Below are 12,765 nucleotides of genomic sequence, written 5' to 3' on the forward strand. Positions count from 1 at the left end.
AGAAGTTATAAATCAGAAAGACTACATACACTGTCGCCTAAGTGATGTCACTTTCTCTACCAGCAAAGCTGAAGACCGGCGACATGCCACGAGCTTCCACGAGCTATGTAGTTTTTATACGAAACTAACCCCTACGTTTCAGTTTGACGACAAACGGTGACTTTCTTGACATGCAAAGTTATGTTTTAAATTGACAAAATTAGCGTTGGCACCCTGTGGCACAATTCAAACGGGATCCAAAAAGTAACCTTATCCTCCGTCCACCGCCATTCATATTTTTTGCAGCACTGGTACAGTACAGGGAGAAAGGAGGAAGTGATGTTTCACTTTGGCTCTCTATATCAATTGTTTTTAAGCTCAATAACCACAGATTTAATATGTGTCCTGAATTTATCCCACTTGTCCTGTATTTGAAATCTTAAAGGACATGTCCTGCAGCTATTTTGTCTAGCGGAAAGCCTGCATAATTTATTATATGACACGTGGATGCAGTGTGGGAGATTTGTGACATGTGTGAACCTTCTCCTTTGAGAGAGAGCCTGGTGACGCGAGGTTAGTGTGAGCCTGAGCTGTCTTTAAAATGTGACTGGGGCGTATTGGCGCGCTCCAGTACAATCACAGGGCTTGACTGCTGCGTAGGCGGGCATGTTCTGCCAAAACCTCATAATAATGCGACATGGAACCATTCACATTGCAAATGAGCTGGTAGCTAGCGTCAGGTTCCCAGGGTATAACAAAAGTCCAGACCATAGGATACCTGGTCGTCACACAGTAAAGCAATAGCGATTGTGTTCACACTCAAGTGTACCATGCCCGGGCATGGATGAAGGGTCCCCCCAGACCACCTTTTCAAGTGGACTCGGGCACGGTTCGCTGTTCCATGCCTGGGCAAAGAACGCAACATTCACACTGATCAAACGAACAGGGAACCTGAAGTCAGTTTGGGGAAGTGTTCTTACAAACGGTCCCTGGTCCCCAGTGAGAAACCACCCTCAATATCTGGGATCTGCATCGTCTTCTTCTTTGCCATCACTCTGGTCCTCAGAGGTCCACAGTGTCAAGTTATCTCTCATCACCTGCATGATCAGCGTACTGTCTCTGTACGAATCCTCACTCAGCACGTCGAGCTCTGCGACGGCGTCATCGAAAGCCGTTTGAGCCAGCTTGCAGGCGTGCTCGGGTGAATCGACGATCTCGTAGTAGAAGACGGAGTAGTTGAGGGCGAGGCCGAGACGGATGGGGTGGGTGGGGTGCAAGGTTTTCTTACTCGTATCTAACGCAACTCTGTAGGCTTTCCGTGCCTTATCGATGACGCAGTTCTTCTCGTCTCCCACAGCCACCTCAGCGAAATAACGGAAGTAATCTGCTTTCATTTTTAAGTAGAGGACTTTGCTCTCTGCTAGATTGGCGTTGGGTATGAGGTAGTTGTCCAACAGAGCCACTACATCGTTACAGATGCCCTGCACCTCTTTCTTAATCAGTTTGCGGTACTCCTTGACCGTAGCCTTCTTCATGCCGCTGCCCTGGGTTTGCTGCTCGATGCCGGACACCACACGCCACGAGGAGCGCCGGCTGCCAACGACGTTCTTGTAAGCGACCAGCAGCAGGTTCCTCTGCTCCTTGGTCAGCTGGGCACCCCCCTCTGTCACAGCCTTCATGGCGGCGGCCATGTCATCGTAACGCTCCACCTGCTCAGCCAGCTTGGCCTTCTCCACCAAGTCCTCGCTGTTTTCCGCCATGGGCAACAAAAGTTTTGTCACGTTGACTCCCATTATAAAGTTCAATTCCTACCGGTCCAACTTATAGCCTCAGCAAGAAAGGATTTATGACATCACTGATGTCACAAAGTCTGACATCATCAGTGATGTAATAAATTGCTGATGATGTCACTGTTTATTCACTGATATGATGTCATAAAGGAAAAATGGCAAAAATGTGAAAAATGGCAAAACCCAGAAATGCAGACTTTTTTTCTGATCTCTTTGTTGCTGGAAGCGTGCTGACGTAAGACGTTGGGTCTGACCACGTGAAACCAGGGCTGGTGACTGCGCCCGTTTTACTCACATATGCGACTAAAAATAGAACAGTGCAAATTGTAAAATGCCTTTTGGGGCACGTGTGCGAGTACAGAATTCGACCTTCAATATATACAGTATATATATTTTTTTTCAGAGCGTTAAAAATCAGAATGGCATTAAAGTTGAGAGCCTGTGTCCCAGTTCACTTGAAGGCAACACAGCGTTGCCTTGAACCAATGGTGACTGTCAAAAAAAAGCATGTGATCTCTCGTCAGCGGAAAAACAAGCAGCTTGCAGCTCGCTCGCTCCCAGTGCACCACAGAAAAAATGTCTAGCCGTCCTCATACGTCCAAAGTGTGGGAGCATTTCACCCACAATAATGTGAAGTGCAAAATCTGCTAAATAAGCTGAACTCGCTTATCATGGCAGAACGAGTATGATGCACGAGCATCTCAAAAGGAAGCACGTTGTGGCGAATGCAGATGAAGGCTAATTAGCTTGTTAGCTCACTGCCAACCGCAACGTTAAGTTTTAGCTAGCTGCTAACGTTAGCTATTGGCTAACGATATTGGCTGGGTTTCCCAAAAGCTTCTTAGCGCTAAGAAGCTTCTTTAACCCTTCTTAAGGCCCCCTTAAGAAGCAAACGCGTTTCCCAATTGCTTCTTAGCCTAAGATGATCTTTCGTTATGAAGGCATGAGTTTCCCAAAAGCTTCTTAGCGCTAAGAAGCTTCTTTGACCCTTCTTAAGAAGCCAACGCGTTTCCCGATTGCTTCTTAGCCTAAAATTATCTTCCGTTAAGAAGGCTGCGTTTCCCAAAAGCTTCTTAGCACTAAGATGATCTTTCGTTAAGAAGGTTTTGTAAGAAGGGTCTGCGGCATTCTTAACACCTTCTTAATGATGAAACACTGGCAGATCCAGCCGTGTCAGGCAAAAGGAGATACTTGTGTCCACTGTTCCTCTTGTGTTTTTCCCTTTTTCCTTTCTTTCATGCACCCTTTAGTGTTTAAAATTGGAGAACACTTGAAAATCTCCCCTGTATGTATGGTTACTTGTGTTTTAAATGTTTTACCGTAGGCTGTATATTCCTCTAATCAGAATGGATTCCTTTTATAATAAGAATGCTGTGGATTTATAATAGCACCTTTCACAGAACCCAAGGTCGCTTAAATTCTGTAGTGTTTCTCGCAATTTTGTTGTATGCCGTGTATATAAAGCAATTTGAACTGCAGTCCATGTCTGAAATAAATAATGTTTAATAGAAGAAGTTCTTGTTTAACATGACCACGATTAGATTATTCTACAACAGTGTTTCTCAACCACTGAGTCGTGGCCCACTGGTGGGCTCAGAGTGCCATCTAGTGGGCCGCACAGGACCTCTCACACCGAGATGGTGGACAGCTCCAGTTAAGATGCTTCTTAAGAGCCTTATTTAGCGATGTGTTAAGAAGGCTGTTAAGAAGGCGTTTGGGAAACACTTCTTTGGAGCCTTCTTAACTCCTTAAGAAGCTTCTTAACTCTTAAGAAGCTTCTTTGTTGGGAAACTCAGCCATTAACGTTAAAAGCCTGCTGTAACGTTGTCATCATAGCAACGTTAAGCTCATGTGTTGCTGACGGGAATACTGGAAACCTCATTTTACTCCGCAGTTTGCACTCTACTTACTACATTTAAAAATGTGTTTGATGTCTGAGAAGACTGAAACAATCTATTTTTGTTATATATATATATTTTGGTTGCATACATAGTGAATAGTTTTTGGTTCCATTTCCATTCCACGTAGTAGTGCCCTAATTTTATTTTGCATTATTCATTCAATGGATAGTACATATTTCATTGCACTATATGTTTTCAATTTCAATGTGTACTATTTTGCACTATATTACATTTATTACATGCAAGTACATTGATGCCAGAAATAAATATTCTGCTACATGCTCTAAACTTTAAAGTTCATGAAAATATTATTTTTGAGTGAATTATCATCTTAATTGTCTTTATTTTTATTTGGCACATGCTTAAAACAACTTGAAGCTAAATTTAGAAGCTGATGATAGCTAAATCAGAGCGATTGAGTAATAGTGCGATATGATCCGATTATAGTTGACTAATCGTTAAAATAATCGGTGACTAGTCGACTATCAAAATAATCGTTTGTGGCAGCCCTAATTTAAAGAGAGAGAGTAGTCACAGTGCCCAGTGCCCACGGAGGTCCACAATGGTTGCGAGCCTGCGTGGTAATAACGTAGGCTACTAGCCCACTTTTTTATGAAAGACTTGGATGCGCAACACCAAACTTTTCAGCAGCAAGCTCCTGAAATGGACCAAGTGATGCTCATAAGAATAGTGCTGCTCTGTTTATTCTCAACAGAAAAACTCTGAGGCTCCGCCTATCTGCATCCCCCCCCCCCCCCCCCCCTCCCTCACGTGTCGGGGAGGGCGAGCATGTAAACGGGAATATTAGTGGATTATTAATTTAGTCGGAATATTGACATTTTCCAAATATGGGCAAAAAGCGGAATATTGTGTGCATGTAAACGTAGTCACTGAAGCCACATGTACTCTCCTCTCTAGATTACGCTCTCTGCACTCTCTCTGCAGCCCGCACATGTCTAGGATTGATTATTTTATTTTATTTGTATTCTCTCTGCACTCTTGTTCTACAGGTTTGTGAGGAATGTAACTTGCAGTTTTGAAAATATACCTCAGTTGCACATGAATTCACTTTAAAACGTAGTGTACGTTTCATATTCAAATAAATGTTATTTTGTTTAAGAATGTCTCCTAATATCCCTTTATTAACACATTCACTGCCAGCCTTTTTTTTTTTACTGTAGGTAGGTTCTGCCAGAGGGTTTTTTTGAGGATTCTGGCTCATTTTACAAGAGCCGAGGATTATTTTCTGCTTGGAGTTTGTGAACACAAAGTTCACAAAAGCACTAATAGAATGTGTGCTTTCTCTGTCTAAAAGAGTTAGTTTGTAGAGTTAGTAGTTATGTAGATATTAGCCGTTGAGTACAGCATGGTTTCAGCGTCTGAGACAGGAAGCTGAGATAATCGCAGTTTTGTGAAATTCAATCAAACAGGCAGAACAGTCACTTTAACCATTTATTTTTGGCATCAGTGAGAGATCAGACATCTGAACAATATAGTTCTGAACACCCTCTCCTTCAAACTCCTCCCTCCGTGGGCGTGTCTGGTGGCGTTTGTCACAAGCCAGTTTCTCCTGCCTGTCTGAGCAGTGAGCAGCCTCCCTCTCTGGCGGCCCCTCGTCGGCGAGTGTGGCGAGTGTGGACTGTGGATGGGGATCAATCGTTTCTTGGATTTTCGGTTGAGAGCTTTGATGAAGCTTTGTGCGATTCTAGGCTTTATGCTGCCCACCCAGTCTATTTTTGGAACCCCCCACCGTTGTGCGCCCGTGTGCAGCAGCGTGAAAGCGTTTTCGCCTACAGTATGAGAATGAGGCTCGTTCGTTTCTGGGTTTTCGGAATGCGTGCGATTCTGGCCTTTCTGCGGGTGTTTCACCCATAATCTATTATGCAAATTTGCAATCCCCCACGCCAGCACCCAGGCACCGCTCTCCGCTCTCGGTGTGCTGCTGCTGGCGCGGCCGCTCTCGGGCGAGTCTGGTGACTGATGACTGTAAAATCGCCAAGCCATTTCCTTGAGAATGGCTTCCTCCCGCGGCTGTTTTTGGTTGGCTTTCTCTCTGTCGGGAGAGCACTGTCGCCACTTAGTTGGTCGGTAAAATAGATTATACACATTCAGTACTTCCAATATTTTTATAGGAGACGGGGGGAGCGTTGATCCACGCCCGACCGTCAAAATTTTTTTTTTTTTTTTTAAGACGAGATATCTCGTCTTTGGCACTCAACGGTTGGATTCTGTAAGATGAGATATCTCGTCATTGGCAGTCAACGTGTTAAGGAGAAACGCATTATTTAATAACATTTTTATCATGCCCCTAAATTATTTGTGTGTTCCTAGTTTTTTCAACTTAGGGGCACCCATGCTCCTTCTGAAAATGCTAAGTGACCAGCCCTGCATCAAACTAGTAGGAACTGTACAACATCTGTGATTTTTCATCAATTTGTTGGGGACCCCCTGGAACTCCCCCATGGACCCCATGTCGAAAGCCAGTGTAGCCTTGTCTCTAGTTTATTTGTATAGCCCTCCAGTGGTTCCCAAACAGTGGTGATCTCCGGGGCTCAAACTAGTGGTCCGCCAGAGTATTTGAGGGATTATTATTATTATTATTGTTAGTGGCTGGGCCAGCGAAGCAGCAGGGCTACTGTTTATTTGCCAATATTCTTCTCCTTCTTCTGGGAAGTTGGACTACCCATGCATGAAAATAAACCAAACTTTGCACAAAGGTCCAGTCCCGACTCCCATGCCAAACTTCACAAATTTGGCGCCAATAGTCCTGATGGTGGCGCTACAGCGACCGTCTAAAGTTTAAAACTTTCATAACAAATCATTCATAACAAATCAGGCATACGTGCTACGGCTTCACTTTCACCGAAATGTGGGCCCAAGTGAGCAAGCACGTAGTGCGTCGATCCCTATTGTAATTGTTCTGTTTATTAGGGGTCCAAGCTCCACAATTCAAATCAATAGGTGCTGTGGAGATGACTCTCAAACACCCCCCCGCCAAGAAAAATGGGAGGGGGGGCGACCACTGACTCGCAAATCAAAATAAACGGTACACACGTAACATTGGCTCATGGAACCAGATTTACATAATAAAGGATGATGATAAACAGCAACGCTGTCGTTTACTCGCAAATCAAAAATAGGCTACACACACACACACACACACACACACACATACAACAGGTCAACAGCAGCTGGGCACCGGATCATAAAACAACCAGGTTTATTTGATATAAAACAACGTCCACACAGCAACCACCGACAGTATACTCGCAAAGCAGCTGATATGTAACCGTGCGCCTTTACGCACAGCCACCATCACGTTCACATAATATCTTGATAAGAGCATCAACCACTGACTTAGAATTCACAAGCAAAGCAAGGTCATCTGATCACCAAACTAACAGTTAACTGACTCTGCCAGGACAGCGAGAGCGCACAGCTGATATGGTTTGTTTACATGGCAACCGGAAGTGTGGGGGCATTAGTGAATAAACAGTGAGTCGTATTTCCGGGTTGCTCCAGGTGAATGATTTTTGGTTTTTCAAAGACAGAAAAGTGGATTTTATGCAACAATTTGGAAGCGGCAACTTTATTTATATCAAAGAAGAGGATGTTGGCCATCGGATAGTGTCTTCACTTCAAGTTTCTGGCTCAGGTAAGGGTTTGTTTTTATACCTAGACGTGAGAGCGGCACGATTGTCTGATTGGAAATGCGTCGTGGGTCGCCCGGGGCTAATGCTCAGTATGAGCGAGAAATGCCCGGCTAGCGGGGTAAACATGGCGTCACCGCTGCGGTGACTGTGTATGCATAAAGACTTGACACAGGACATCTACACAGTGCAGTAGGAAGGCTATATAGATAGCTCTCATGTGCATTTATACATACTGCACGGCGGTAGTGAATGAAAAAGGTGTCTTACCTTACTCCAAACGTGTTCTTCCGCTCAGGAGTAACACTGATGAAAGTTTTCATCGTGTCTGGAATGTCCAACTTTTCCACGATGTCTCCCTGAACATGGAGCCCAGGGTCAGGTATGTGAGCCTCTCCTGGGACATGCTCGTCTGGTGGTTCTTCTTCAGGTTTGCTGCTAGCAGTAGCTTCCTCCTCTCCCGTTAGGAAAGTGGTGGGTGCAACAGGAGAAATATCTTCGTGACTCGCCCTCCTCTCCACCTGCGTTAGCATCAGTGCTGCTGCTGCTTAATTGGCCCCGGCTGGCGCTGCTGCTGCTAATGTTGCTGTTGTTGAAAGTGAGCTGCTAATGTTGCTGTTGTTGAAAGTGTAGCCCTTTTTGAGCTGCTGCTAGCTGCCGGTTTCACAAAGAAATCAGAAATTCTCCTTTGCTGCTTTTTTGACGACACCATCATCTTTGTGCTGAGTGTGTGCTGTGCTCCGTCATTCACTGTGCTGTCATTGACTGTCAGTGCGCGCGCTTGAATGAATACGGCCCGCCTTGGTTTTCGGCAGGAAGTGCGTGAGAGGACGGGATTAATTTATTTAAACTTAATGTTATGTTAGGATGGCACGGAAGACTTACAAAGTAAGAGCTCAGGAGGACGACACGTCTTATGTGTGACTCGGACATTTTAATCTGCCCTCCAAAACCCCTTTTACAGGATACCCACGGTATCTGTCCACTAGACGGCAGTAGTGTACAACATAACAGATAACATAACAGATAACACCACATCCCCCTTTCTACGTGCTGTACTGTACTGTACAGCGAAATAGCTAACTCTAGAAAGATGTTTATTTTCTTTAACTTACATTTTCTTTCCATTGCTTTTGTTAGATTATCAGAGTTTTGTTATTCTCCTTTGAACCATTAGCTTGTCACAACATTTAAACAAAACATTTTCAACCGTTAATTACTTTCTTTTGATTTGTTTCTATTCAGTACGTATTATGGTTTATCATTTAACTAGACTAATATTCAACATGAAATTCCTTCAGGTATCTCGGTTGGTTTCTCTCTCTCGCTGGATAGCGTCTCTCATTGAATATGTAATGTAGTTCATGTTTCATACAATTGGCCAAGTTAGTAGTTAGTTTATGGGATAGGAATTCTGCCAGATGACAGGCACTAGGCGCCATTTTCTCTTTCTTTTGGAAGAGAAGATTATCCTGAAATGAAGATTTGATTGACAGCTGCATGTCGTGATATGATTGGTTGAAATGGGGTAGAAATTTGATAGTACTAGGTGACGTCAGCAAACTGTAGATTACTGTTATCAATGAAATCTTGAAAAATGAACTTTTGATGTGAAAAAGTGTGAAAAACGAAAGAAATTTGATTTTTGTGATTTTTTTTGCATACATTATTAAATAGGTGCACTGCATACCCAGGTATTTGAACTAAAAGAAAAGAAAAGTCATCTTGGGTTCAGCTCGACTTTAAATTGTATTATTTATTTATTTTTGTAAACATGCAATACTTCCAGCATCCACCAGAGGGTGGATGCTACAGCACCCTCACTTCCCACGGACTTGTTTGGATTTACACCTGCATGATGTCATGTTGCTCTGTGTGAACATAATCCAAACACCTGGGATGCATGGTATGCCAGGTGGAGAGAGAGAGGCCGTTTCATAGCATCTCTCCATGTCTCTCTGTCCCACATCTACTGAGAAGGGCTGTAAGCTATTACCATGTACTAAAAGACTAGTGCAGGCAACTGTCTCCAATTGCGTGTGTGATTTGCCAGCACTTGTCATGCAAATGAGCTCGGCACAATGTCAGCAGTCTCTGGGACTTGGACACAACATTAGACAGAAGGAAAAAAGGTGTGTGTGTGTGTGTGTGTGTGTGTGTGTGTGTGCGTGTGTGCGTGTGTGTGTGCGTGCGTGCGTGCGTGCCGTGCACGCGTGCGGGCATGTGTGTATTTGTAGTTTTTATTCTAAGTGAATTAAAAATAGCTTAACAGATTGGTTGGTGGGGGGTTGTAAATATGGACCATGATTAATTAAGCCTTAGAAATCAAGCTAATCCTATTTACAGACTGCAAAGCCAATATGTTTCCTAAAGGCTTGCTCAGCTGTAATGAGAAATGAGGGGGTGGGGGGTGGGCAATGGACAGCTTTCAAAGTACAGAGTTAGGCCGTGTGTCCAACTAGCGTCTTTTTCCGACCCTTAAACGCTGGAAGTACGCTGGGCAGCGCTGATCTCAGCGCACAATATGTAAGGATCGCAGTCTGAAACTATCGTTAGCTCAGTGCAGTAGCTAGCTTGATAGCTGACAGCTAACCTTAGCTAACAACATACAGTGATCTATGTCTAGCCAATCTGCTCCCACAATTGAGCCTTTCTGTCTCTGTTGCGATAGTTTTTCCATATGATTAGTTGCCAGAAAAGGAGCACCCGACACCAGCGTCTTTCTGAAGAGTTAAAATATTTTCAGCTGGGAGCGCTGGGAGTCGGGCGCACAAAAACGCTGGAGCACTGTGAAAATAGACGCTGGGCGCAGCGCACTTTCTCTAGACGTCCGTATGCGCCCGCATACGCTCGCTCCTCATTGGAAACAACTGAAAAAAGATGCCGGAGCTGATGAAAAGATTCAAGATTCAAGATTTTTATTGTCACTCCATGGTACAAGTATCACGTGTGAAATTCTTGTGCTGTGGACTCAACATACAACATACAACATAAAGTACAAAACATAGTACAACATAGTACAAATATAACAGGGCATATGAGTGCAAAAACAACAAGAGACACAACAAGCAATAAGGCAGTATAGTGATAAGACAAGTCAGAGACAGTGGCATATTCACTGCACATAGGTGCACATGTCATGTGCATACTTTAGACGTGCTTAAACATTTTAAATTCGACGTATTTGACATACAGGTGCAAATAGCATATACCTTATTAAACATACAATTAAACATTAGACATACGTAATGGTAGCAGCTACAGTATGGTACAGTACGGCTACTACACTATTTGTGTATGTTAACTCATTCATGGCCAGTTTAGGACTGCCAATATTTAGCACAGGCCAAAGATTTTCATAATTGTTGGTCATCTTTCAAGACCCACAGTAAATTATCTATTAGCACCAGAGTGATTTGCAATACCTCAAAATGAAGATGTACGTCTCTGGGTTCACCAGGAAAAAAAAGTGAGCTTTTAGCATGTTCTGTACTCTACTTATATCCATTTATATACACCCTGTTTTCACCCAAAAAGTCTCTCTGAGATGACAAACAGGAGAAAAGTCAATTTCTGTAAAATACACATTCTCAAGCAGAACTCGCTCTCAATTCTTTTATTTTGAACTGTATTGACATCAGACATGTGAATACTATTCGTTATGACACAAATGAAAAAAAAAAAAAATATATATATATATATATATACACATGAAGTGCTTTTTTTTTACATTCAACAATACAGCAGTGTGAGTGAGTGTGCAGACAGACACACAGACAGACAGACAGACAGACAGACAGACAGACACACCGACAGACAGACAGACAGACAGACACACACACACACACACACACACACACACACACACACACACACACACGATCCCCCATCGTTGCGTGATTTCTAACCCCACATAGGATAAGCAATAACCACGCCCTGTGGCGCTGGGATTGGCCAGGAGCAACACTGGAGGGCACGCAGCCCAGCGATTTCATGAACCAACTGAAGGCTGCTGTGACTGCCTTCTGCCCGCTGCTGCCTAGCTGTTCCTGTGTTTATTTTGATTTGTTCTGGTACACCCGTCCTCGTCCATGTCTCCCTGTCGTATCCTCCCTGCTATTTGATCGTTCCCGTTTTCCCCTCGGCTATTCAACACGTCCTCACCGCCCTCGCAAACTGATCGATCATTTCCTCATTCCTCCGATGATCAAACACATCTCTTGATTACTTTCTCCCGGCTGGCACAGAGGAAGGCGACTCCAGCTCGTGCAGCGCGCCGAGCGTTTCAATGGCGTTTCTCCTGTCTGCACAAGGAAGCGTTACCCGTTTTCTGCTTTTCCTCTTGCTCAATTTCAAAACAACAGCTGCGGTATGTGTTTGTTCACGTGTTGTCTTAGATGCTAGGGACCTGATACTATGTCAGGGGCTGGGGAAGTGTTTGAACTACGCCCTGCAGTAATAAAAACAAAAACACGTCAAACACGTCATTGGCCCTCTGGGCTATTCCTGATAACACGTCAAAGACGTCTTTGGCCCTGAATGAGTTAAGGAGTCTCATGGCCTGCGGGAAGAAACTGTTCCTCAAGCGATTTGTGCGTGCTTTTGGAACCCTGTATCTCCTCCCTGAGGGTAACAGGGAGAACAGGCTGTTGTGGGGATGGTTTGTGTCTTTGATGATCTTCAGGGACCTCCTGAGGCACCGCTGGTTATACAGTTCATGCAGTTCTGGCAACTCACATCCTGTTACGTGCTGGGCCGCGCGTCTCACTCTCCGTAGCGCCCTGCGGTCCATGGTGGTACAGTTCCCGTACCAGGTGGTGAAGCAGCCAGTCAGCAGGCTTTCAATGGTGCCTCTGTAGAAGTCCCTAAGGATTTCTGGCCTTAGCCCAAATTTCTTCAGGCGCCTGAGTCCGTGTAGTCGCTGTTGGGCCTTTTTGACAACAGTGGCGGTGTGACCGGCCCAAGTCAGGTCCTGGTGGATGTTGACTCCCAGGTACTTGAAGCTTGAGAGGTGGTTGTCCTGGCACCATTGTTCCAGGGCCCCCACCTCCTCTCTGTAGGCCGTCTCGTCGCCCCCCGAGATCAGCCCCACGACTGCTGTGTCATCTGCAAACTTCACGATGGTGTTCGAAGTTTGAGTCGCCACGCAGTAGTGGGTGTAGAGGTCGTACCAGAAGGGGCTGGAGACGCACCCCTGGGGCGCTCCTATGCTGATGGTCAGTGGGGAGGAGGTGAGGTTGCCCACCCTCGCCACCTGGCGGCGGTCTGTCAGGAAATCCAGGATCCAGTCGCACATTGCTGTGTTTAGTCCCAGATCCTTGAGCTTGCGTACCAGCCTGGAGGGTACTATGGTGTTGAATGCTGAGCTGTAGTCCATGAACAGCATTCTTACATAGGTGTCTTTCCCCTCCAGGTGGGACAGGGCGGTGTGGAGCACGTGTGCTA

At 44.8% G+C, this 12,765-nt stretch overlaps 1 pseudogene across 1 annotated transcript; it reads right to left on the reverse strand.

Annotated features, from left to right (window-relative positions):
• Positions 1–992: 992 nt before the first annotated feature.
• Positions 993–1,739, reverse strand: LOC310790126 (14-3-3 protein beta/alpha-B pseudogene; annotated as a pseudogene). Its single transcript has one exon. The product of its transcript is annotated as a 14-3-3 protein beta/alpha-B pseudogene (transcript).
• Between the last annotated feature and the right edge of the window lie 11,026 nt (positions 1,740–12,765).

Source organism: Poromitra crassiceps, assembly GCF_964638095.1.
Source record: "Poromitra crassiceps genome assembly, chromosome: 15".
NCBI classification, from domain to species: domain Eukaryota; kingdom Metazoa; phylum Chordata; class Actinopteri; order Beryciformes; family Melamphaidae; genus Poromitra; species Poromitra crassiceps.